The 23,321-nt window shown below is 46.6% G+C and overlaps 1 long non-coding RNA gene across 1 annotated transcript; it reads right to left on the bottom strand.

Annotated features, from left to right (window-relative positions):
- Window positions 1-1,047: 1,047 nt before the first annotated feature.
- Window positions 1,048-23,296, bottom strand: LOC139277429 (uncharacterized). Its single transcript, XR_011596082.1, has 4 exons — window positions 22,978-23,296; window positions 11,853-12,589; window positions 4,964-5,275; window positions 1,048-2,050 (listed from the first exon to the last, which is right to left on the bottom strand). It is a non-coding gene; the product is annotated as an uncharacterized lncRNA (long non-coding RNA).
- Between the last annotated feature and the right edge of the window lie 25 nt (window positions 23,297-23,321).

The raw sequence follows: 23,321 nt of genomic DNA, 5'->3' as shown, positions 1-23,321 counted from the left end.
TTATTGAGGAATGCTGTGCGGAATACAGTGAGGAGTTATTGAGGAATGCAGTGCGGAATACAGTGAGGAGTTATTGAGGAGTGTAGTGAGGAGTTATTGAGGAATGCAGTGCGGAATATAGTGAGGAGTTATTGAGGAATGCAGTGCGGAATACAGTGAGGAGTGCAATGAGGAGTGATTGAGAAATATCTGGAGCAAGAAGACAGTGATAATGAAGACACATCGACACTCGATTTCACATTCGCAGCCACCAGCTCAGATACTGACTATGCGTGAATTTTAGAGGCTGGCATGGAGGCGGGATCTGCACAAGTGCGCTGCAGCCAGAGCAGGGGACAAAGATAGCGCAGGTGACAGGTCACGGAGAAAATTTCTGCTCATCCAGCACTGAATGTCGGACAAGCAGTCCATGGAGGGGTCGAAAGATGTGGTAGTGAGGTCGAGTTGTGTATATGTAGAAACTGAAGCCGTGTTTTTCGGATGATGTCGCCGAGGGGCAGCATGCAGATGAGAAATAGGAGGGGCAAGGATAGATCCTTGGGGGACACCGGAGGTATGTGGCTCGGTGTCAGACTTTGCCTGATAATGCTTCTGGGAAGCGCTTTGGGATGTTTTACTACGTTAAAGGCGCTATATATATACAAGTTGATTTTGTTGTTGTACAGTAACACCATCCACAGTAATTTCTACCCTTGCATGTCTTATTAAAACTATATCTATTATTATATGTTTGCAACAAATGCAAAAATGTTACTCTGATCTCTCAGAAAGTCACAGGGTCATGTCTGGAAAGACGTGCTTACCCCCAATGGTAGATCTCAGTATGTTCTTGTCAAAAACATACCGAATGTTTGAACGGGGTTCACTTTAGTATCAGCATGTCCATGGAACTGCCCGAGCATATGTGACACTCAACAGTTGATAAGGGCGGAAGAACACAACTGGGGCACACTGATAACAGGCAAAAAATAAACATCGAGTTTCTTTTAAAAATATTCTGAGCGCAACAAACCTGTCGTTTTTAATGTCAAACATTGTACAGCCGTCACTATGTGATGTCTAACTCACAGGAACGATGCAGCAGGTAATATGAAAGAAAGACTTGCATTTATATAGCGCCTTTCATAACCACCGGACATCTCAAAGCGCTTTACAGCCAATGAAGTACTTTTGGAATGTAGGCACTGTTGTAATGTGGGAAATGCGGCAGTCAATTTGCGCACAGCAAGCTCCCACAAACAGCAATGTGATAATGACCAGATAATCTGTTTTTTGTTATGTTAATTGAGAGATAAATAGTGGCCAGGACACCAGGGAGCACTCCCCTGCTCTTCTGTGAAATAATGCCATGGGATCTTTTACATCCACTTGAGGGAGCAGACAGGGCCTCGGTTTAACGTCTCATCTGGGAGACGGCACCTCCGACAGTGCAGCTCTCCCTCAGCACTGCACTGGAGTGTCAGCCTAGATTTTTGTACTCAAGTCTGTGGAGTGGAACTTGAGCCCAAACCTTCTGACTCAGAGGCAAGAGTGCTGCCCACTGAGACACAGCTGATACCATGTTTGAAATCAGCATTGTAATGATACATAACATAGGGATAAACATTGTGAGATGTTCCCCCATTCAGTGAGATCATAGCTGACCTGTGACTCCATATCCTCGCCTTTGGCACATATCCTTTAGCACCTTTGGTTAATAAAAGTCTAACAATCTCAGATTTAAAATGAACAATTGATCTAGCATCCACTGCCATTTGCGGAAGAGAATTCCAGACCACCACCGCCCTTTGGGCTAGACTTTCACCTTCATTTTCGCCGGTTTTCTCGGCGGTACAGCTGTTTTCTGGCGAGAAAACCGCCCGGCGAAAGTTTCCTCTTTATTTTTTGAAGAGTTCTGCCCACATTTTGAAAATACCGCTGGGGAGCAAACCGCTCACATGCACCGCCGAGGAAGCCGCCAGGATCCAAGTTTGGCCTCAACGGAGACCCATACACATCGTCGAGGAAACGCCACGAAAAGCTGCCGGAAACAGGGCGGTAGGTGAGTGCCCTGCAAAGAAAGGTAAGTTAAAGGTTTTCTATAATTATTTTTAAAATTCTATAAAGGCGATTACGTTAAAAAGTGTCTTGAGAATGTTTTATAACTTTTTATTTTTTGTTAACAAATTGAAAACATTTTTTTTTGAGTTTTCCCCTTCCCTAGGCCCAACCGCAGCCTCAGACTAAATTTTAAGTATTGACCGTCCATTGCAGTAAGAAGCGCCCGTTTTACTTAGTTTCACCTTTAATCGATGAGAATATTGGTGCAAGAGCCATTTTCTCACCGGGTGGTATTTTTTACAATTATGGAAATTTTCACCAGCGTTAGTTGTAGAACGTTAGCAGTGTTTCTTGGCGGTAATCGGGCGGGGAGGGGCTTTAGAGAAAGTCGAGTCCCCTTGTGTGTAGAAGTGTTTCCTAACTTCACTCCTGAAAGGCCTGGATCTAACTTTTATACTCTTCCCCTCATCCCAGGCTCCCCAACCAGCAGAAATAGTTTCTCTCTGTGTACCTTATCAGTTCCCCTTAATATCCTGAAAACTTCAATCAAATCACTCCTTAACCTTCTAAATTCCAAGGAATACAACACTAATTTGTGTAATCTCTCCTCGTAATTTAACCCTTGGAGTCCAGGTATCATTCCAGTAAATACATGGTGCACTTCCTCCTAAGGCATGGTGCCCAGAACTGCTCACAGGTGTAGTCCAACCAGGGTTCTGTATAGTTAAAGCATAACTTCTATCCTGTTATATGCTGGACATAAGGCCAGTATTCCATTAGCTTTTTTGATTATTTTCTATACCTGTCCCTGACATTTTAATGATCTATGTACCTGGACCCCCAAGCCCCTTTGGACCGCCACTGTTTCTACCTTTACACCATTTAGAAAGTACCCTGATCTCTCCTTTTTAGGACCAAAGTGGATGACTTCACGCTTGCCATTATTGAAATCCATTTGCCACAGTTTTTCCCGTTCACTTAATCTATTAATTTCTCTTTGTAATTTGATGCTTCCAGCTACACTGCTTACAATGCCGCCTATCTTTGTGTCACCGGCAACTTGGAACTGTGGCTCTCTATCCCGTCATCTATGTTGTTAATAAATACAGTGAATAATTGAGGCCCCGACACAGATCCCTGTGGAACATCACTAGCCACACAGCCCGGGTAGACGGATTGGGGGCGGCAGGGGGCGGGCCTTGAGGTGGGCTGCAAACCCAAGAGGCCGGGTTTCCTACAGGCAATGCTGACTTTAACGGCAGGGCCTGATTTGCATGTGATGCCTCGGATTGCCGCCCGCAGCCGGCCAGATTGAGAGGTTGGCTGTCTGTGGGCGGGCAGGCCTGCAGATGTGAGGGGTTGGTCCGGGGAAGGGATGAGAGGGGTGGTTGGGAATCGGCAGTAGGGTTTTGTGTGTGGGGTGGGGGGGGGGGGGGGGTGAATGTCGAGGGATCGGCAGTGCAGGATCGGTGCGGCTGGGGTGGGGGTGGGGGGGAGAGGATCCTGGGCTTGGGCATAAAGCCACTTACCTCCTGGGTGCAACAGTCCCCGCCTCGGTTTAACTGCTGGGTTTCACGAATTGTGTGAAACCTGTCCCCATACAGTTAAAAACAAGATGGAGGTGGAAAAAGAGGCTTCCAGCCTCATTACAATATTTAAATTGACGTTCCGGCCCCTGGGAATGGGTTGGTTGCTCGCCCTGCCCCACCCCTGTTAATACCAGTGGGCGGGATCAGGTCGCGAATCCCATTTTTAACAATTTAACTGCCCCCGCACTCCAAACCCACCCATTTCTTAGGGGGAAATTCTGGCCATTGTGAGTAGCTGCCCATTATCCCTACTCTCTGTCTCCTGTCCCTCAGCCAATTTTCTAACCAGGTCAATAATTTACCTTCAATTCCATGAGCTTCAAATTTAGTTAACAGTCTCTTATGAGGGACTTTATTGGGTGTCTTCTGAAAGTCCATATAAATAACATCCATAGATATTCCCCTGTCCACTATTTTAGTCACCTCTTCAAAACATTCAATCAGGTTCATCAAGCATGACCGTCCCTCTACAAACCCGCGCTGGCTCACTCTGATCAGCTGAACATTTTCAAGCTGTTCAGTCATGATACAGGGACAGTAACCGTGACCCTAACACTACCCTCAACTCTGGTTGTAAGGCTAACTGCCCCTTGTCCAGTCCTAATTAAACTCTAATCCTAATTCTAACATAAACCTCGCCTTAATTCTGGCCCTACTCGAGTCCTAACCATAACCCTGACCCTAATCCGACCCAACCCGGGACTTAAGTTTAGCTCAAACTCCCTAACCCAGTCCTGCCCTATCCCTAACTCTCCTGCACCTAAGGCACCGCTGTCATTAATACAAACAACTCTACTGAACAATGCTTCTCTGCCATATGTATGGCACCTCTCACCCGTGTAAGGTGTCCCTATCTGTGGAAGATGGTTCTCTGTTTAGGAATCTCTGTTCTTTCCTTAAGACACAATTCTGTCCATATAAGATGTCCCTCACCTGTACCTGACACCTTTCTTCTATATAAAAGTTGTTCCCCTCCTCTGTATATGTGGCCCGCTGTTATGTATAATGTGCACTCTGCTTTATTTAAAATGACGCTCTTCTGCACCCCTGTCCTGAATCTAAGGCACCCATTACAAATTTCTGGTCGACCTTAGATATTCTCTCAGGTACAGCGGCGACGGTTACTCTGGTAAGTAGTCTGAGTGTGATGGATTTCCGGAGTATGGCCATCCTATCCAGTATCTAATTCTCTGATAGTGTAACCCAGGGGTGCAACAGCAGGATGCCCGTTGCGATCTGAACTGGATATTGTGTCTTTCACACCTGCCCCGATGCACATTTCTCCAAGTTTGCAGTCGGAGTGAGACAACAATTAATGAGAATTGTTAACTTGCTTCATTTTACAGTTGCAAGTCAGCATATAGAGTCTCCTTCTTCTTAGGCAGTTTCCGGAGTCGAGGATGACGTGCTTCCACACTAAACTGAGATCTAAGGTGACCGATGAGTCCGATGCAGGACCTACAGTCTCTGTCATAGGTGGGGCAGACGGTGGTTGGAGGGACGGGTTGGTGGGGTGCTTGGGTTGCCATGCGCTCCTTCCACTGTTTGTACTTGGCTTCCGCGTGCTCCCGGCGAAGAGACTCGAGGTGTTCAGCGCCTTCCCGAAGGTTTCTTCTCCATTTTGAGCGGTCGTGGGCCAGGGACTCCTAGGAGCATAGAGTGTAACAGTTGAATCAAATTCCACTTCTTGCACTCAATCATCTTGTCTTTGAGAACAAAATGAGAAAAATAATAAATCATGTGCCCTGTCCCTTTCATGGACTGAGTAACTTGTTTTTTGGGCATTACTTCCCTCTACACTAGTGGGGTACCACAAGGTTCAGCGCTGGGACCCCAGCTATTTTCAATATATATTAATGATTTAGATGAAGGAATTGAGTGTAATATCTCCAAGTTTGCAGATAAGACTAAGCTGGGTGGCAGTGTGAGCTGTGAGGAGGATGCTAAGAGGCTACAGGGTGACTTGGACAGGTAGGTGAGTGGGCAAATGCATGGTAGATGCAGTATAATGTGGATAAGTATGAGGTTATCCACTTTGGTTGCAAAAACAGGAAGGCAGATTATTATTTGAATGGTGACAGATTAGGAAAAGGGGAGGTGCAACGAGACCTGAGTGTCATGGTACATCACTCATTGAAAGTTGGCATGCAGGCACAGCAGGCGGTGAAGAAGGCAAATGCCATGCTGGTCTTCATAGTGAGAGGATTTGAGTACAGGAGCAGGGAGGTCTTACTGCAGTTGTACAGGGCCTTGGTGAGACCACCTTGAGTATTGTGTGCAGTTTTGGTCTCCTAATCTGAGGAAGGACGTGCTTGCTAATGAGAGAGTGCAGCGAAGGTTCATCAGACTGATTCCCGGGATGGCAGGACTGACATATGAGGAAAGACAGGATCAGCCAGGCTAGAAATTAGGGATGAATGCAATATAGGTACAGCAATTATCATGGGCGATGTTGATCTACGTATAGATTGGGCTAATCAAACTGGTAGCAATACGATAGAGGAGGATTTCCTGAAGTGTATTAGGGATGGTTTTCTAGACCAATATGTTGAGGAACCAACTAGAGGGTTGGCCATCCTAGACTGGGTGATGTGTAATGAGAAAGTTCTAATTAGCAATCTTGTTGTGCGAGGTCCCTTGGGGAAAGAGTGACCATAATATGGTAGAATGATGGAGAGTGACACAGTTAATTCAGAAACTAGGGTCCTGAACTTAAGGAAATGTAACTTTGATGGGATGAGACGTGAATTGGCTGGAATAGATTGGCAAATGATACTTAAAGGGTTGACAGTGGATAGGCAATGGCAAACATTTAAAGATCACATGGATGAACTTCAATAATTGTCCATCCCTGTCTGGAGTAAAAATAAAACAGGGAAGGTGGCTCAACCGTGGCTAACAAGGGAAATTAAGGATAGTGTTAAATCCAAGAGGCATATAAATTGGCCAGAAAAAGCAGCAAACCTGAGGACTGGGAGAAATTTAGAATTAAGCAGAGGAGGACAAAGGGTTCAATTAGGTGGGGGAAAATAGAGTATGAGAGGAAGCTTGCCGGGAACATAAAAACTGACTGCAAAATCTTCTATAGATATGTGAAGAGAAAAAGATTAGTTAAGACAAATGTAGGTCCCTTGCAGTCAGATTCAAGTGAATTTATAATGGGGAACAAAGAAATGGCAGATCAGTTGAATAAATACTTTGATTCTGTCTTCACGAAGGAAGACACAAATAACCTTCCGGAAGTGGTAGGGGACCGAGGGTCTAGAGAGGAGGAACTGAAAGATATCCTTATTAGGCGGGAAATTGTGTTAGGGAAATTGATGGGATTGAAGGCCAATAAATCCCTGATAGTCTGCATCCCAGAGTACTTAAGGAAGTGCCCCTAGAAATATTGGATGCATTGGTGATCATTTTCAAACAGTCTGTCCATTCTGGATCAGTCCCTATGGACTGGAGGGTAGCTAATGTAACACCACTTTTTAAAAAAAGAGGGGGAGAGAAAACGGGTAATTATAGACCGGTTAGCCTGACATCAGTAGTGGGGAAAATGTTGGAATCAATTATTAAAGATGAAATAACAGCGCATTTGAAAAGCAGTGTCAGGATCGGTCCAAGTCAACATGGATTTATGAAAGGGAAATCATGCTTGACAAATCTTCTGGAATTTTTTGAGGATGTAACTAGTAGAGTGGACAAGGGAGAACCAGTGGATGTGGTTTATTTGGACTTTCAAAAGGCTTTTGACAAGGTTCCACACAAGAATTGGTGTGCAAAATTAAATGGTATCGGAGGTAATGTACTGTCATGGATAGAGAACTGGTTGGCAGACAGGAAGCAGAGAGTTGGGATAAACGGGTCCTTTTCAGAATGGCAGGCAGTTACGAGTGGGGTGCCGCAGGGCTCAGCTATTTACAATATACATTAATGATTGGGATGAAGGAATTGAGTGTAATATCTCCAAGTTTGCAGATGACACTAAACTGGGTGGCGGTGTGAGCTGTGAGGAGGACACGAAGAGGCTGCAGGGTAACTTGGACAGGTTAGGTGAGTGGGCAAATGCATGGCAGATGCAGTATAATGTGGATAAATGTGAGGTTATCCACTTTGGGGGCAAAAACACGAAGGCAGAATATTATCTGAATGGCGGCAGATTCGGAAAAGGGGAGGTGCAACGAGACCTGGGTGTCATGGTACATCAGTCATTGAAATTTGGCATGCAGGTACAGCAGGCGGTGAAGAAGGCAAATAGTATGTTGGCCTTCATAGCTAGGGGTTTTGAGTATAGGAGCAGGGAGGTCTTACTGCAGTTGTACAGGGCCTTGGTGAGGCCTCACCTGGAATATTGTGTTCAGTTTTGGTCTAATCTGAGGAAGGATGTTCTTGCTATGCTGAGATGAATTGGAAATGGAGGATGTGCATGCCATTTCATCCGTGGAGCGAAGTTCATGCTCGCAGATATTGCAAAAATTCGAGTCACTCTTTCAACCCGGTGTTGGAACGTTCAAGGGTACTAAAGTAGTGATACGCATCACTCCGGACGCCAGACCAGTGCACCACAAAGCCAGAGCTGTACGTGATGCGTGAGAAAATTGAAAGTGAACTGGACAGGCTGTTCAGAGAGGGCATAATTTCGGCCGTTGAATTCAGCGACTGGGCAAGTCGCTGTCCTGTCCTTAAAGCAGATGGCTCGGTCAGAATTTGTGGCGACTACAAAGCTACCATCAACCGAGTGTCGATGCAAGACCAATACCTGCTCCCGAGAGCGGAGGACCTTTTTGCCACGCTGGCAGGTGGCAAGGTGTTCACAAAGTTGTACCTCACTTCGGCCTACATGACTCAGGAATTGGCGGAAGATTCCAAGCTTCTGACCAAAGGATTATTTGTCTACAATAGGTGCCCGTTTGGCATTCGTTCGGCAGCGGCTATCTTTCAGCGAAACATGGAAAGCTTGCTCAAGTCCATCCGTGGAACGGTTGTATTCCAAGACGACATCCTTATAACGGGTCAAGACACCGAGGAACACCTCCGCAACCTGGAGGAGGTGCTACGCCGATTGGATCGGGTAGGCATGCGGCTGAAAAAGGCCAAGTGCGTGTTTTTGGCCCCAGAGGTTGAGTTCCTGGGCAGGAGGTTGCCGCAGACGGGATCCGGCCCACTGAATCAAAAACTGAGGTGATTCGCCGGGCGCCCAGGCTCGGCAACACGTCGGAGTTGTGATCATTCCTGGGACTTTTGAACTATTTTGGGAACTTTCTGCCGAACTTAAGCACATTGTTGGAGCTGTTACACACGCTCCTCCGTAAAGGTTGTGAATGGTTTTGGGGGAATTGTCAAGAACGGGCTTTCAATAAGGCGAGGAACCTGTTGTGTTCTAACAAACTGTTGACTTTGTATGACCCCTGTAAAAAACTGGTTTTAACATGCGATGCGTCATCCTACGGGGTTGGGTGTGTATTGCAGCAAGGTAACGATGACAGCCGACTCCAACCGGTGGCTTATGCCTCCAGGTTGCTCTCCCAGGCAGAGTGTGGATACAGCATGGTCGAGAAGGAAGCACTCGCGTGTGTGTACGGTGTGAAAAAGATGCACCAGTACCTTTTCGGTAGACAGTTCGAGCTCGAGACGGACCACAAGCCGTTAACATCCCTGTTGTCCGACAGCAAGGCTGTCAACGCTAACACGTCAGCTCGCATACAGCAATGGGCCCTCACGCTGGCTGCATATGATTACACCATACGGCACCGGCCAGGCACCGAAAACTGCGCTGACGCACTCAGCAGGCTCCCACTGGCCACCACAGAGGGGGGCGTCGGAGCAGAGCGCCAAGATGGTCATGGCCGTTGAGGCTTTTGACATTGTGGGCTCCCCCATCACAGCCCGACAGATCAAACTCTGGACCAACAGGGACCCATGATAAAGAAATGTGTCCTGACTGGGAACTGGGCGCCCGCACACAGGGCAGGCCCTGAGGAAGTCAGGCCGTTTCAGTGACGGATGGATGAACTCTCCATCCAAGCTGACTGCTTGTTATGGGTAGTCATGCCCCAGAAAGGAAGGGAAGCGTTCATCAGGGAACTGCACAGCGAGCACCCTGGCATCGTGTTAATGTAGACCATTGCCCTGTCACATGTATGGTAGCCGGGGATTGACTCAGAGCTGGAACACTGGGTTCGCAGGTGCACGACGTGTGCCCGGCTGGGCAATGCCCCCAGCTGAGGCTCCACTCAGCCCGTGGCCCTGGCCCACCAGGCCATGGTCACGTATTCACGTAGACTATGTGGGCCCGTTCATGGGGAAAATGTTCCTGATCGTAGTCGATGCATACTCGAAGTGGATTGAGTGCATTATATTGAACTCGTGCACGACATCCAGCACAGTGGAGAGTCTGCGTATGGTTTTCGTGACCCACGGCTTGCTGGACATCCTGGTCAGCGACAATGGCCTGTGTTTTACCAGCCATGAATTCCAGGAGTTTATGTCGGGCAATGGGATCAAGCACGTCCAGACAGCGCCGTTCAGGCCGGCTTCCAATGGCCAGGCGGAACGGGCGATCCAAGTCATAAAGCAGGGCATGCTACGCATCCAAGGACCCTCCCTTCAGTACCGCCTATCGAACCTCCTGCTGGCCTACAGGTCCCGGCGGCACTCGCTCACGGGAGTCCCGCCAGCGGAACTCCTCATGAAATGCACGCTTAAGACACGGCTGTCCCTCATTCACCCAGACCTGGCAGACATTATTGAGGGCACGCGCCAGTCCCAAACCGAGCTCCATGATCAAGGCTCAAGGGGGAGGTGTATAGAAATAGATAACCCGGTATTTGTTCTTAACCATACTTTGGGACCCAAATGGCTTGAGGGCACCGTAATTGGCAAAGAAGGAAACAGGGTCATGGTGGTCAGACTAAACAATGGGCAGATATGTCGCAAACACTTGGACCAAGTAAAGACAAGGTTCAGCATAGACACGGAGGAACCGGAAGAAGAGCATGATGAGATGGCACCCACACCACTGCCAGCGGACGAGCAACAAAGACAGCCCTCAGCCTGCACAGTCCCTGCAGCCAGCCCGGACAGGCCGGAATCACCTCAAGTGACAGAGACGCGTGCCGAGGCTCAGCCACCAGAGCCACAACTGCGGCGCTCCACGAGAGAGCGTCGACCACCCGACAGACTTAACCTCTGAAACTAAAAGACTCAAGGGGGGAGGTGATGTCATGTATTTCACCATCTTGCAATGACAATAGTTATGAAACTGTAACTCATGCACACTGTACCTGTACCCTTGAAATGCACACCCTGACCACAACGGGTGAGCTTGCGGGAGACATTCCTCACCTGGGTTTCCAGGTATAAAAGAGGTCCCACCCAGTGGGTCGAAGTTTAAAAAGCGCGGAGGCTCTCTCCTTTAAGTGGAGAGCCGTAGTGGCACGGCGCCGTGATGACGTCATCGCGGCGGTGAAAATGCGCCACCCCAAACTTCCGCCCCTCAGTTGCTGTCACCGCTGGGTTTTTGCCCCTCAGGTGTAGTCACCGCCCCCGGATGAAACCAAAAAAAAACCAAAGAGCACAGTTTCCTGAAAGAGTCGACCTGAACCGCTGTTGCGGTAAAAAACATCGAAACGGGGTGGGAGCGCTCCGTTTCAGGCAGGGGACAACTTGTACCCCATTCTGTCTTAAAAGACAACATTTAAACATAACTTATCTCCAAAACCACTCCATGAAAAAAATGGACAAGAATCCCCGGAATGTGACAGCAGTTTGCTTCCCAATTAAGCCCTCTATCCTTCATAGCAGGCACCCACTAATGTATATAAGGCACCATGTAATTGGAGGTGTGTTAAGAAGAAGTGTGCCAGGGTACGTTTATGTCGGAGGGCACAGTTATCAACAAACTCCACAAGTGCAGTTATCCCAAATTTGCCAGACCCGAGACGGCAATTTAAATGACCCACTCCTGTAAATAAAATGCCGCACTCTTGTATATTTGGCCCACGCCATTTTTTAAGGTTCTCCTCTGTATATATAAGGTACTCCACTCCTGTCTAAAACATTGCTCACTTATATAAAGGCTTAAGGGCCTTATATACTGGAGAGAGACATCTTATGTGCAGGTGAAGTGCAACTTATACAGAGACTGAAGGTACTTTATACAGATACTTTGAGTCTCTCATCATGTGGACCACCAGAAGGCTGTCTAATATAAATAACAGGGTGTATACATACACAAGACAAGCTTCCCTGAGACGGCAGTGTTGGGACTTCTCCTTGAACCACTGAAGTCCTTTTCGGGGTCAGTAGGTGAGCCATTCATTGCAGAGTACCCAGCCTCTGCCCTGCTCCTGTAGCCATAGTGCTCATATGGATGGTTCAGTTCAGTCTCTGGTCGGTGGTGACCCCCAAGATATTGATGGTGAAGGACGCAACGATGTTGATACCATTAAAGATTAATGGAGAGATGACTGAAATGTCTCTTGTTTGTGATGGTCATGACCTGGCACATGTATGGTGCGAATATTACCTGTCACTTGCCAGTTCAAGAATAAATGTTATCCAGATCCTTCTGTAGGCTGGGATGGGCTGCTTTATTGTTGGAGAAGTTGTCAATGGAGCAGAATGCATGGAACCATCAGCAAACATCACCACTCCTGACTTTAATAGAAGGAAGGCCATTGATGAAGCAGTGGAAGAGTGCTGTCCAAAAACACATCGGTGGGAAACTCTTGAAGTGATGTTCTATTGCTGTGCTGGTTTGCATTCAACACCCACAACCATCTTCCTGTGTGCCAGGTATGACTCCAGTCACTGGTGGTGGGGGACAGTGTTGCTAGGGCCCTTGATGCCAGACTCGGTCGACTGCTGTCTTTATGTCAAGGAAAACTATTTTTGATTATCCTCTTGACATTCAGCTCTTGTATCCATGTCTGGATCAAGGATGTGATGAGATCTGGAGTCCAGTGGTTCTGATGGTATAAAGGTACAAGGCTTAACTCCCAACTATTTTCTTTCACAACATTTAAAGCCATTTAGAATGTTATTTTTAATACTTCCTGGGTAAGACCCCAAATGGAGCTCTCACCCTAACCCTAATTCTATTTTTAAGCCCATTCGAAACGATAAGACTGCCCCAATCCTAAGTCCACTCTAATTAACATCAGTTTTGAAATAATAAGTTTCATTCAATGTGGCCCTTTCCCTTGCCATTATGCTAGAATAGTTTTCATTCAATGCACGCGGCATGGAACTTAGCTGAACTGACACACTGGTGCTGTGAACTCCTACATAAAGTGGGTGGCATCTCATTCAAGGTGGTAACTTTGATTAACAGCTCAAGCTTGGTCTTTATCTCTCTCTCTCTCTGGTCAGTCATCCTACACAGACCTAGATAAGGGAGAAATGTCTCACACTATTCAGGAACAGTGACACTCCAGGCTGAGGTATGAATGGGTACAGATTAAAAACAGGGGAAGGCAGGACGAGTTAGACACAGCAAGCTTGAATATGAGTTTTGCCTAAATAGAAAGGATCTGAATTTATTTGACGTGAGTTGAGGACCAGAGGGGGAGCTGTTACATTGTTGGGGTTTCTTTATTGAACTCTAAACAGTGAGAAGGAGATAGATGAGCACATTTGTCAGCAAAATTTAAAAGTGTGTCACAAAAATAGAGTAGTACTATTAGAAGACTTTAATTACCCTAATATAGACTGGGAAAAACACAGTGCTATGGATAGAGAAGGAGAGGAATTTCTGATATGTGTACAGGAGAACTTTCTCAATCAACATGTCTCCTGTCCAACAAGGAAGGAAACAGTGTTGGACCTGGTTCTGGGAAATGAAGTGGGCAAGTGGAGTGCATTACAACAACAACATTTATTTATTTAGCGACTTTAATGTAGTAAAACGTCCCAAGGCGCTTCACAGAAGTGTTATAAGACAAAACAGATAAATTTGACACCGAGCCACATAAGATGACCAAAAGTTTGGTCAAAAAGGTAGGTTTTAAGAAGTGTCTTAAAGAAGGAAAGAGAGGCAGAGAGGTGGAGAGGTTTAGGGAGGGAGTTCCAAAGCTTAGGACCCAGGCAGCTGAAGGCACGGCCACTAATGGTGGAGCGATTATAATCAGGGATGCTCAAGAGGGCAGAATTTGAGGAGCGCAGACATCTCGTGAGGTTGAAAGAGATTACAGAGGTAGGGAGGGGCGAGGCCATGGAGGGATTTGTAAACAAGGATGAGAATTTTGAAATCGAGGTGTTGCTTAACCGGGAGCCAATGTAGGTCAACGATCACAGGGTGATGGGTGATCGGAACTTGGTGCGAGTTAGGACACAGGTTGCCGAGTTTTGGGCGACCTCAAGTTTGCGGAGGGTAGAATGTGGGAGGCCAGCCAGGAATGCGTTGGAGTAGTCAAGTCTAGAGGTAACAAAGGCATGGATGAGGGTTTCAGCAGCAGATGAACTGAGGCAGGGGCGGAGACGGGCGATGTTATGGAGGGGAAATAGGCGGTTTAATTATACCGCAGATATGTGGCCGGAAGCTCATTTCAGGGTCAAATATGATGCCTAGGTTGCGAAAAATCTAGTTTAGTCTCAGATAGATGCTAGAGAGAGTGATGGAGTCGGTGGCTAGGAAAACGAGTTTGTGGTGGGGACAATGACTTCGGTCTTCCCAATATTTAATTGGAGAAAATTTCTGCTCATCCAGTACTGGATGTCGGACAAGCAGTCTGACAATTTAGAGACCGTGGAAGGGTCGAGAGAAGTGGTGGAGAGGTAGAACTGGATGTCGTCAGCGTGCATGTGGGAACTGACTCCGTGTTTTCGGATGATATCGCCAAGGGGCAGTATATAGATGAGAAATAGGAGGGGGCCAAGGACAGATTCTTGGGGAACACTAGAGGTAACGATGCGGGAGTGGGAAGAGAAGCCACTGCAGGTGATTCTCTGGCCACGATTAGATAGATAAGAATGGAACCAGGTGAGTGCAGTCCCACCCAGCTGGACGATGGTGGAGAGGCTTTGGAGGAAGATGGAGTGGTCAACTGTGTCAAAGGCTGCAGACAAGTAGAGGAGGATGAGGAGGGATCGTTTACCTTTGTCACAGTCACAAAGGATGTCATTTGTGACTTTGATGAGAGCCGTTTTGGTACTGTGACAGGGCAGAAACCGGATTGAAGGGATTCAAACATGGAGTTCTGGGAAAAACGGGCACGGATTTGGGAGGTGACAACACGTTGAAGGACTTTGGAGAGGAAATGGAGGTTGGAGATGGGGTGGTAGATAGCAAGCACAGTGGGGTCAAGGGTTGTTTTTTTGAGAGGGGTGATGACGGCAGATTTGAAGGAGAGGGGAATAGTACCTGAGGAAAGAGAACTTTTAACAATGTCGGTTAACATGGGGGCCAGGAAGGGAAGTTGGGTGGTCAGCAGTTTGGTGGGAATAGGATCAGGGGAGCAGGAAATGATTCTCATGGACAAGATGAGTGTGGAGAGGCCAAGAGGGGAGATTAAAGAGAAACTAGAGAAAGATGCGAGTTTAGGGCTCGGGCAGGGGTGAGCCTCAGATGAAGTTAGGCCCAGTGGGCTCGGGGAAGGAAGGGAACTCACAGAGGCAGCTGATCGAATGGTCTCAATCTTTAAGACAAAGTTCCTCACATTTGTTGTTGGAGGTGAGTGTGGTGGATGAGGAGAGGGGGGTTTAAGAAGATGGTTTGCAGTAGAATAGCTGGGTGTTACAGTAGGAGATCATCTAGATAACAGTGACTACAACATAATTTGGTTTGAAGTAATTATGGATAAACACCAGAAGATATCGAAGGTAAAAATGCTCAACTGGGGAAGAGCTAATTTCAATGATTTAAGAAGGGTCGTAGCAGAGGTAGAGTGGGATAATGTACTGACGTGGATAGAGAACTGGTTGGCAGACAGGAAGCAGAGAGTCGGGATAAACGGGTCCTTTTCAGAATGGCAGGCAGTGACTAGTGGAGTGCTGCATGGCTCAGTGCTGGGACCTCAGCTCTTTACAATATACAGTAACGATTTAGATGAAGGAATTGAGTGTAATATCTCCAAGTTTGCGGATGACACTAAACTGGGTGACGGTGTGAGCTGTGAAGAGGACGCTAAGAGGCTGCAGGGTGACTTGGACAGGTTAGGTGAGTGGGCAAATGCATGGCAGATGCAGTATAATGTGGATAAATGTGAGGTTATCTATTTTGGGGGCAAAAACACGAAGGCAGAATATTATCTGGATGGCGGCAGATTAGGAAAAGGGGAGGTGCAACGAGACCTGGGTGTCATGGTTCATCAGTCACTGAAAGTGGCCATGCAGGTACAGCAAGCGGTGAAGAAGGCAAATGGTATGTTGGCTTTCATAGCTAGGGGATTTGAGTATAGGAGCAGGGAGATCTTACGGCAGTTGTACAGGGCCTTAGTGAGGCCTCACCTGGAATATTGTGTTCAGTTTTGGTCTCCGAATCTGAGGAAGGACGTTCTTGCTATTGAGGGAGTGCAGCGAAGGTTCACCAGACTGATTCCGGGGATGGCTGGACTGTCATATGAGGAGAGACTGGATCAACTGGGCCTTTATTCACTGGAGTTTAGAAGGATGAGAGGGGATCTCATAGAAACGTATAAGATTCTGACGGGACTGGACAGGTTAAATGCGGGAAGAATGTTCCCGATGTTGGGGAAGTCCAGAACCAGGGAACATAGTCTTAGGATAAGGGGTAGGCCATTTAGGACTGAGATGAGGAGAAACTTCTTCACTCAGAGAGTTGTTAACCTGTGGAATTCCCTGCCGCAGAGAGTTGTTGATACCAGTTCATTTGATATATTCAAGAGGGAGTTAGATATGGCCCTTACGGCTCAGGGGATCAAGGGGTATGGAGAGAAAGCAGGAATGAGGTACTAAAGTTGCATGATCAGCCATGATCATATTGAATGGTGGTGCAGGCTCGAAGGGCCGAATGGCCTACTCCTGCACCTATTTTCCATGTTTCTATGATTGGAAAAGGCAAGTTAAGCAGTAACGGAGCAATGGAGGACATTCAGGTAAGAGACAGTTCAGGTACAAACTGGGCATATTCCTTTGAAGGAAATAGGAGGAACATCCAAAGCCAATGTGCCCTGGTTAACAACGGAAATAAAAGTTAAAATTAAACAGAAAAAGGAAGCTCATGACAAATGTCAGGATCAAGATATGCTCCTCCGGTACCATGTGGGAACACGGGGACAACACCAGTATCCCTGACGACTACGTGTGCGGGAAGTGTATCCACCTCCGGCTCCTGACGGTCCGCGTTGCGGAGTTGGAGCTGAGGGTGGATTCACTCTGGAGCATCCACGATGCTGAGAATGACGTGAGTAGCACGTGGAGCGAGTTGGTCTTACCGCAGGAAAAGGGTCCACAGCCAGCGAGGGAATGGAAGACCAGCAGGAAGAGTAGTGCAAGGAAGGTAGTGCAGGGGTCCCCTGTGGTCATCCCACTGCAAAACAGATACACTGCTTTGAGTGCTGTTGAGGGGGATGACTCATCAGGAGAGGGCAGCAGCAGCCAAGTTCATGGCACCGTGGCTGGCTCTGTTGCACAGGAGGGCAGGAAAAAGAGTGGGAGAGCGATAGTGATAGGGGATTCAATTGTAAGGGGAATAGATAGGCGTTTCTGCGGCCGCAACCGAGACTCCAGGATGGTATGTTGCCTCCCTGGTGCAAGGGTCAAGGATGTCTCGGAGCAGGTGCAGGACATTCTAAAAAGGGAGGGAGAACAGCCAGTTGTCGTGGTGCACATTGGTACCAACGACATAGGTAAAAAAAGGGATGAGGTCCTACGAAATGAATTTAAGGAGCTAGGAGCTAAATTGAAAAGTAGGACCTCAAAAGTAGTAATCTCGGGATTGCTACCAGTGCCACGTGCTAGTCAGAGTAGGAATCGCAGGATAGCTCAGATGAATACGTGACTTGAGCAATGGTGCACCAGGGAGGGATTCAAATTCCTGGGGCATTGGAACCGGTTCTGGGGGAGGTGGGACCAGTACAATCCGGACGGTCTGCACCTGGGCAGAATCGGAACCAATGTCCTCGGGGGAGTGTTTGCTAGTGCTGTTGGGGAGGAGTTAAACTAATATGGCAGGGGGATGGGAACCAATGCAGGGAGATAGAGGGAAACAAAAAGGAGGCAAAAGCAAAAGACAGAAAGGAGATGAGGAAAAGTGGAGGGCAGAGAAACCCAAGGCAAAGAACAAAAAGAGCCATTGTACAGCAAAATTCTAAAAGGACAGAGGGTGTTAAAAAAACAAGCCTAAAGGCTTTGTGTCTTAATGCAAGGAGTATCCGCAATAAGGTGGATGAATTAACTGTGCAAATAGATGTTAACAAATATGATGTGATTGGGATTACGGAGACGTGGCTCCAGGATGATCAGGGCTGGGAACTCAACATCCAGGGGTATTCAACATTCAGGAAGGATAGAATAAAAGGAAAAGGAGGTGGGGTAGCATTGCTGGTTAAGGAGGAGATTAATGCAATAGTTAGGAAGGACATTAGCTTGGATGATGTGGAATCTATATGGGTAGAGCTGCAGAACACCAAAGGGAAAAAAACGTTAGTGGGAGTTGTGTACAGACCTCCAAACAGTAGTAGTGATGTTGGGGAGGGCATCAAACATGAAATTAGGGGTGCGTGCAATAAAGGTGCAGCAGTTATAATGGGTGACTTTAATATGCACATAGATTGGGCTAACTAAACTGGAAGCAATACGGTGGAGGAGGATTTCCTGGAGTGCATAAGGGATGGTTTTTTAGACCAATATGTCGAGGAACCAACTAGGGGGGAGGCCATCTTAGACTGGGTGTTATGTAATGAGAGAGGATTAATTAGCAATCTCATTGTGCAAGGCCCCTTGGGGAAGAGTGACCATAATATGGTGGAATTCTGCATTGGGATGGAGAATGAAACAGTTAATTCAGAGACTATGGTCCAGAACTTAAAGAAGGCTAACTTTGAAGGTATGAGGCGTGAATTGGCTGGGATGGATTGGCGAATGATACTTCAGGGGTTGACTGTGGATGGGCAATGGCAGACATTTAGAGACTGCATGGATGAACTACAACAATTGTACATTCCTGTCTGGCATAAAAATAAAAAAGGGAAGGTGGCTCAACCGTGGCTATCAAGGGAAATCAGGGATAGTATTAAAGCCAAGGAAGTGGCATACAAATTGGCCAGAAATAGCAGCGAACCCGGGGACTGGGAGAAATTTAGAACTCAACAGAGGAGGACAAAGGGTTTGATTAGGGCAGGGAAAATGGAGTATGAGAAGAAGCTTGCAGGGAACATTAAGATGGATTGCAAAAGTTTCTATAGATATGTAAAGAGAAAAAGGTTAGTAAAGACAAACGTAGGTCCCCTGCAGTCAGAATCAGGGGAAGTCATAACGGGGAACAAAGAAATGGCGGACCAATTGAACAAGTACTTTGGTTCGGTATTCACGAAGGAGGACATAAACAACCTTCCGGTTATAAAAGGGGTCGGGGGGTCTAGTAAGGAGGAGGAACTGAGGGAAATCCTTATTAGCCGGGAAATTGTGTTGGGGAAATTGATGGGATTGAAGGCCGATAAATCCCCAGGGCCTGCATCCCAGAGTACTTAAGGAGGTGGCCTTGGAAATAGTGGATGCATTGACAGTCATTTTCCAACATTCCATTGACTCTGGATCAGTTCCTATAGAGTGGAGGGTAGCCAATGTAACCCCACTTTTTAAAAAAGGAGGGAGAGAGAAAACAGGGAATTATAGACCGGTCAGCCTGACATCGGTAGTGGGTAAAATGATGGAATCAATTATTAAGGATGTCATAGCAGTGCATTTGGAAAGAGGTGACATGATAGGTCCAAGTCAGCATGGATTTGTGAAAGGGAAATCATGCTTGACAAATCTCCTGGAATTTTTTGAGGATGTTTCCAGTAGAGTGGACAAGGGAGAACCAGTTGATGTGGTATATTTGGACTTTCAGAAAACGTTCGACAAAGTCCCACACAAGAAATTGATGTGCAAAGTTAGAGTACATGGGATTGGGGGTAGTGTACTGACATGGATTGAGAACTGGTTGTCAGACAGGAAGCAAAGAGTAGGAGTAAAATGGGTACTTTTCAGAATGGCAGGCAGTGACTAGTGGGGTACCGCAAGGTTCTGTGCTGGGGCCCCAGCTGTTTACACTGTACATTAATGATTTAGATGAGGGGATTAAATGTAGTATCTCCAAATTTGCGGATGACACTCAGTTGGGTGGCAGTGTGAGCTGCGAGGAGGATGCTGTGAGGCTGCAGAGCGACTTGGATAGGTGAGGTGAGTGGGCAAATGCATGGCAGATGAAGTATAATGTGGATAAATGTGAGGTTATCCACTTTGGTGGTAAAAACAGAGAGACAGACTATTATCTGAATGGTGACAGATTAGGAAAAGGGAAGGTGCAAAGAGACCTGGGTGTCATGGTACATCAGTCATTGAAGGTTGGCATGCAGGTGCAGCAGGCGGTTAAGAAAGCAAATGGCATGTTGGCCTTCATAGCAAGGGGATTTGAGTACAGGGGCAGGGAGGTGTTGCTACAGTTGTACAGGGCATTGGTGAGGCCACACCTGGAGTATTGTGTACAGTTTTGGTCTCCTAACCTGAGGAAGGACATTCTTGCTATTGAGGGAGTGCAGCGAAGATTCACCAGACTGATTCCCGGGATGGCGGGACTGACCTATCAAGAAAGACTGGATCAACTGGGCTTGTATTCACTGGAGTTCAGAAGAATGAGAGGGGACCTCATAGAAATGTTTAAAATTCTGACTGGGTTAGACAGGTTAGATGCAGGAAGAATGTTCCCAATGTTGGGGAAGTCCAGAACCAGAGGTCACAGTCTAAGGATAAGGGGTAAGCCATTTAGGACCGAGATGCGGAGGAACTTCTTCACCCAGAGAGTGGTGAACCTGTGGAATTCTCTACCACAGAAAGTTGTTGAGGCCAATTCACTAAATATATTCAAAAAGGAGTTAGATGAGGTCCTTACTACTAGGGGGATCAAGGGGTATGGCGAGAAAGCAGGAATGGGGTACTGAAGTTGAATGTTCAGCCATGAACTCAATGAATAGCGGTGCAGGCTAGAAGGGCCGAATGGCCTACTCCTGCACCTATTTTCTATGTTTCTATGTTTCTAAGATCCAGTTAATAGTCAGGAAGATTATGGAAAGTACGGGAGGGAATTGAAAAAGTTAATACAGGAGGCAAAGAGAGGTTACGAGAAAAGATTAGCAGGCAACATTAAATTGAACCATAAAACATTTTATAAACATAACTAAGAGTAAGCGGTTAGCTAGGGAAAAAGTTGGTCCTATTAAGGACCCAAAAGAAAACCTTCATGTCGAGGCAGAGGACATGGCTAAAGTATTAAATGCATTAAATTAAGGAAGCGGATGATGTGAAGGTTACACAAAAAGAGGAGAGAGAAGTTATGGACAGGATCGTAATAGATAGAGAAGACGTACTGAAAAGATTAGCATTACTGAATGTTGGTAAGTCACCTGGTGCAGATGGAATGCATCCTGGGTTGCTGAAAGAAGCAAAGGTAGAAATAGCAGAGGCATTGATCACAATCTTTCAATCCTCATTGGATTCAGGAGTGCCGGAGGACTAGAGGGTTGCTGTACCACTATTCAAGAAAGGGGAGAAAGATAAACCAGGAAACTACAGGCCAGTCACCCTAACATAAGAGATGGGGAAGTTATTGGAAACCATTAACAGGGACAAAATAAACTTTCATTTGGAAAGGCATAGATTCATCAAGAAAATCCAGCATGGATTTGTTAAAGGTAAATCATGTCTGACTAACTTAATTGAATTCTTTGATGAGGTACCAAAGAAGGTTGATCAAGGTATTGCAGTAGATGTTGTATATTTGGACTTTCGGAAGACATTCGACAAATTGCCACACAGGAGGCTTATTAAAAGGGAATTAAGGGAAAATGGCGGTATGGATATGACATTGGCCCAGTGACAGAAAGCAAAGGATGGCGGTGGATGGATATTTTTCAGACTGGGGGAGGTGGTTTGCAGTGGTGCTCCAGTCGTTTATTGATATTAGCTCCCAATAAGTAATATTTGCCCCCTCAAGACTATCAGCCTCTCAATATAAAAATATGAGCCCCTGAATGACCCACAGCTACCATAGAAACATAGAAACATAGAAAATAGGTGCAGGAGTAGGCCATTCGGCCCTTCTAGCCTGCACCGCCATTCAATGAGTTCATGGCTGAACATCGTTCAATGAAGAAAGGCAGCCCTCAATGTGTAATATCTTCCTCCAATTAGTAATGTTGCTCCCTCAATGAATAATACTGGCCTTCGGTAGCTACTAGTGAGCCCTTAATAAATGCTATCAGCCCCTCAGTGATTAATATTGAACCCTCAGTGGGTGGTATTGGTCAATATCAGGCCCTCGATAACTAAATTTGATGTTTCAATAACTGATATAGATCCCTCTGAGTAATATTGGTACCTCAATGATATTGACCCGTTAATATATCAGTCCCCCAGTGATTGATATCAGTTCCTCAAAAAAATAATACTGCTCTTTAATAACGGATAGCAGCTGCTCAATATCCTGTACCGGCCAACAAATAACCGACTGTGGTCCCTGAATGATTTATGATTTATATAGCCCATTCAATAACTGACATTGGTCTCTCAATGACTTACCTTGGTCACTTATTAACTAATGTTGGCCCTTTAATAGCTGATGTCACTCCATCAATGACTAATAACAGCTTCTCAATAACTGATAACTGTTTCTTAATGTCTGACATTGGATCATCAATAATGGATCAGCATCGAAGCACTGACCACACTCGATCAGCTCCGCTGGGCAGGCCACATTGTCCGCATGCCAGACACGAGACTCCCAAAGCAAGCGCTCTACTTGGAACTCCGATACAGCAAGCGAGCCCCAGGTGGGTAGAGGAAACGTTACAAGGACATCATCAAAGCCTCCCTGATAAAATGCAATATCCCCACTGACACCTGGGAGTCACTGGCCAAAGACTGCATCCGGGAGGGCGCTGAGCACCTCGAGTCTCATCGCCGAGAGCATGCAGAAACCACGCGCAGGCAGCGGAAGGAGCGTGCGGCAAACCTGTCCCACTCACCCCTTCCCTCAACGACCACCCGTCCCACCTGTGACAGGGTCTGTAATTCTCGTATTGGACTGTTCAGCCACCTAAGGAGTCATTTTTAGAGAGGAAGCAAGTCTTCCTCGATTCCGAGGGACTGCCTATGACTGAGCCCCTTCAATACTGACATTGGTCTCTCAATGACTTACCTTGGCCACTTATTAACTAATATTGGCCCTTTAATAGCTGATGTCCATCAATGACGAATAACAGTCTCTCAATAACTGATAACTGTTTCTTAATGTCTGACATTGGATCATCAATAACTACTATATGGCCCTCAATGAGAGATGTTGACCTGTGAGTGGAATTGAGCCCGTTAGTGACTGATCTCGGTTCACAGTCACTGATTTTTATCGCATTTTATCTTATAATACACCTATGAAAAGACTTGGGACGTTTCAGCACGTTAAAGGCGCTACATAAATACATGTTGTTGTTGTCCGTTCTCAGCGGCCTCTGGGCGCGGAGCCTGCTGGGAGAAAGGTCGGCC

This window comes from Pristiophorus japonicus, chromosome 12 (assembly GCF_044704955.1).
Source record: "Pristiophorus japonicus isolate sPriJap1 chromosome 12, sPriJap1.hap1, whole genome shotgun sequence".
NCBI classification, from domain to species: Eukaryota; Metazoa; Chordata; class Chondrichthyes; family Pristiophoridae; genus Pristiophorus; species Pristiophorus japonicus.
Note: the sequence above shows the minus strand (reverse complement) of the source record. Positions and strands in the feature narration are given on the sequence as shown.